General features: G+C 40.5%; 1 protein-coding gene across 2 annotated transcripts in view; it reads right to left on the minus strand.

Annotated features, from left to right (window-relative positions):
- Window positions 1-4,225, minus strand: part of prkcg (protein kinase C, gamma) — a 43,324-nt gene that overhangs the window by 23,171 nt on the left and 15,928 nt on the right. The window contains exon 1 of one of the 2 annotated variants that reach the window (XM_017415529.3): window positions 805-2,647. The exons of the other annotated variant lie outside the window; for it this stretch is intronic. The gene's annotated coding sequence lies outside the window, so the exon portion shown is untranslated. Of the gene's footprint in view, window positions 1-804; window positions 2,648-4,225 lie in introns of those variants that run through there. 2 annotated transcript variants of the gene reach the window in all.

The raw sequence follows: 4,225 nt of genomic DNA on the forward strand, positions 1-4,225 counted from the left end.
GTATTAATGGGATGTAGGGCACGGAGCAGAGACGGAGTGACAGATGAAGAGAAAGACCCAGAAAGAACGGATGAGTTGAAAGTGCGGCAGGAAGGAAGGAGTGCCGATAAAGCGACAGGTAGAGAGCGAAAGAGAAAAAGAGAGGTATAATGAAGGAGACTAGGAGGTTAATTCACATACAGAGACAAAAATCTCCAATGAGACTCAGAGACACTAAACAATTAGCGCAACACGTTGTGTGTCCTACATACTGGTTGTTCATCCTGCTGTAGCCCTTATCTCCATCTCCCTTCCAGCTACCCGGACCCACCCCCCCTGGTCGTTATGTCAACTACCTCCTGTTGCCATGTCAACAACACCCCGCCAGCTGCTCCAGTATTGGAGCCTGTGTCCTCTCTCATCTTCCTGCCTTCCCTTATTAGCAATTAGTCCCGTTCCTGCAGAAAAGTTTGGACCGGAGTAACATTAATTCGTCTGCAGGGAGCGAGATGTGCAAGGGAAGAAGTGCAAAACGGCAAATATTAGCTGGAGAGATTGTGTTTCAGGAGTTACACGCTACTTAATGATAAATAAAACACCGACTGAGATTTAATGAATAAATAAATGAGCCCTGAGGAAAAACCGATGAGTGAAAAATAAAATGATGAAATGATGGTACATCAGCAAAGACGCAGGAGTTAATCAATTAAAAAGCAGAAAGAGGCGAATGGAAGGAGAAAAAAAAATGACCCAGTGTAAAAAAAATTTAAAAAAAATGACAGGAAAAACATATTATTTACGGAAGAAATAATGTAAACAGAATACCTGAGTTTGTGATAATTTCCTCCAAAAGGCAGCCTTCTCCTCTTCTTCTTGAGTTCAAATTAAAAGCTTGGGAGTACCTGTAGCTAGTCAACTCAAATAAGAGAAAAGCATAATAAAAAATAAAAAAAACTAGTAGCCTGAAGAGAAGAAGCTCAAGAAATAAAAAGAAGACTAAATTATAACTTTAAACGCAACGCAACAAGCAATTTGAGAGATTCAAGTTTTCTTAAAAACCTAAGATCGAGGATTGGAGTCGTATAAATTTGTCAACCCAGAGGCAGAGTGAGTAGGAGGACCAGATAGAGAGGTGGTATTCTCTTTCCAAGATTGATTCTGTTTTTACAAAGAAGAGGCCGAGAGAAAGAGGAGGAATAACAAAACAGAGGGAGAGGGAAAGAGAGAGAGGAAGAGAAAGATGGAGAGGAGAAAGACTGAGGGAAATAGGCGGCGATTCATTTTGAAATCTGGGTTACTTCTCTCAGGAGAGGGTGAGGGAGGTGCAGGAAGGAGGACGGACAGAACAGAAACTGCCATTTTGCCACAATCAGTACAGTATGGATGAGCAAGTGCCAACTGTCCCCCACCACACACTTCCTTTTGTGCCAAACAGGGTTGCGGGGGTACACAGAGAAAGAACCTATTCCAGATAAGAGAAAAAGGAAAAACTTAGGGATGGCTTTTCCAAGAATTGGCTCGTTTAGCTCAACTGAGCCTGGAAATATAAATAAATAAAAAAATAAAAGGAAAATCCTGCTTCAGAATTGAACGAAGGAGGAATCGAACGGCTTGAAACGTAAACAACAGTGTGGGTTTGTCTGTCAACTTTTAATGATCTGAGATCGGAACGAGTGGTGGCATGATAACGCTGCTCCACTATGCAGGGAAACCAGGTCAGCTCAGCCGGATGGGAAGGGGAGTTTTTATGAGTGGTTGTTTGTGTAATCAGTGGACAACCATCTCATGTTGCCTGTTTTATTCACTCATTAACACCGTCTCACTCGAATAATAGCCGAGTTAAATTCTGCTTCAACAGTGGGGTTTTATTTCCCCTTAGGCTGGTCCGAAAAATATTAAACATTTAGAGATTTAACAGCGGTGAGAATTTTTAAATATCAACAAGACAACAATGACATTACCAGCGCCAGATTTTGTTTCTTACTTTTTTCTGTAATTCTCAGACTGGAGGCTGAAAAAGACACTAGAAATGAGGCGACATGCTTTCCGTCCATCCATTTTTTCTTCACCTGCCTGATCTTGTTCCATTACCTGCTGCAGTCAATGGGTGATAGCCGAGGCGTGTCCCGGACAGAACCACACACACATTTAGAGTCACCATTAACCTAAAAATGCAGAGTTCCGGAAACCGGAATACCCCTAAAAAAACCTACATACTGTACGAACAGAAGGAACGCAACCTCCACACAGAAAAGCCCCGGCCGAGTCCTGAACCCTTTGAAACTTTGAAATTATGAGCAAAAAAAAAAGCAAAACAAAGGGACACATTTTCCCGTTTCAGTCTCGTGAGATTCTGAGCGTTTGTGACCAAGCACCAAACACATCATGCAGCTACGATTTCAGGGAATGTCAGTCAGGGGAAGTTTAGACGATCTGGTAATGATGTCTTAAGAAACCGGCAGCTGTTTCTCTCCGTTGTCGTATTTTTTACGCTTTGCAGAGCTTCTCAGCAGCTGATACGGTTTCATTTTATTACGTCGGCTGTTTTAGCGGGTACTATTTAGAAAGTTCGGTACCGTTAGTTTTAGCATTGTCATGTTTTAGCTTATTTAGCCTTCCTGTACACTTAATTTAGTTTATCTTAGCTCATACTTTAGATATTGTTAGATTGTTAGATTCCTAATTGTTGTTTAGTTCAGCCTTAACTTAATCATGATTTTATTTAGATTATTTTAGCTCTATTTTGCTCATGTTTAGTTTTATGATTTTACTTAGGTTCATGATTGATGTTTTTACTTCTGTATCTTTATATCTGATTATGATTTAATGTAGATTACTTTACCTACTATTTTGACTGTCTCAGCTCATGCTTAGATATGTCTGGTTTTCATGATTTTATTTAGATTATCCTATATTCCATTTAGATTATACATGATTGATGTGTTTTTCTTTTTTTTGTGTTTCATTATGTGCGGATTCTGTTTTTGTTTCTATTGTAAAGTGCTTTGGATCCCCTTGTTGCTGAAAAGTGCTATATAAATGAATCTCGGTTCACTTTCATATTTCAAATCAACTATCAGAATGGCAGTGGTTCAGGGTGAAGAACAGGTTGTGCACTAATTGCAACGCTGCGGATTGCAGGCCAGTCCATATGCCAAACAGTCTTTGGGCAAAACACTGAAACTCGGATTACTCTAAGTGACTGTGAGCAGCTAACATGGCAGCTTTACTGCAGCTGCTGTGGAAGGGGGTAAGGTCATGAAACTACACTGTAAATATTTGCCTGGATAAGGTAAAAAAGTACGTTTGATACGATTTAAATCTCAAAAAGAAATCAGCACGTTTTCCGATTCTGTCACTAAAATAAAAATCAATGGGAATTTCTTTTTTTCCCCCCCCAAATGGGAGCTCAGTCCTGACAGCGTGATCGTGCAAACAAATGTTTGTCCTCTCAATGTCAGCGACGCAAATACACACACGCAGTAATCCGTGTCCGTGTGAGCACGCCGTCTTTGGGCGATCCCGCGAGACGACAGCAGCCGGCAGGAGCCGGAAACGCGGGCGAGTTGGGGGACAAAGGGTTGGATTGGTGTGGGACAAAGAGACGGAGAGAGGGAGCGAAGGGTTGAAGGTCTAATTAATGGAAATGTAGGTTATTAGTCTCCTGATGAGGACACAGGCAGAGAATTAATTAACAATTATAATTAGCAAGATTGTTAGAGAGCAAAATGGTGTCAGCCAGCAAAGATAAGAGTGAGTTAGCGTACAGAAATGTGTGTTTGTTGGAGGAGATCATTGAGTGTATTTGCAGGAAAAAATGAAACAGCTGGGTGAACATGCCGTGTCTGACAATGATATGTTAGTTCAGCATTAGTCATGCAGAAGCAGCAGCTGATCAGACATGATAGGGGGATTTCCTACACACAAACCACCACAGGACCTTTTTTCTTTAAAGCTGCCTTTACTGACATCATTTTCTGACCCATTAGACTCGCGCTCTCCACCAGCCTTAAGCTTCGGTAAATCGTGTTTTTGCTCTAATGTTTCAAATAAACGAAGACTTTATGGTGAGACAAAGCCAGAGAGAGTCAAAACAAAAAATGTAGGAGCTGTAGATGATACAGGTGCTGGTCATAAAATTAGAATATCATGAAAAAGTAGATTGATTTCAGTAATTCCATTTAAAAAGTGAAACTTGTATATTATATTCATACATTACATACAAACTCATATATTTCAAATGTTT

This window comes from Kryptolebias marmoratus, linkage group LG16 (assembly GCF_001649575.2).
Source record: "Kryptolebias marmoratus isolate JLee-2015 linkage group LG16, ASM164957v2, whole genome shotgun sequence".
NCBI classification, from domain to species: domain Eukaryota; kingdom Metazoa; phylum Chordata; class Actinopteri; order Cyprinodontiformes; family Rivulidae; genus Kryptolebias; species Kryptolebias marmoratus.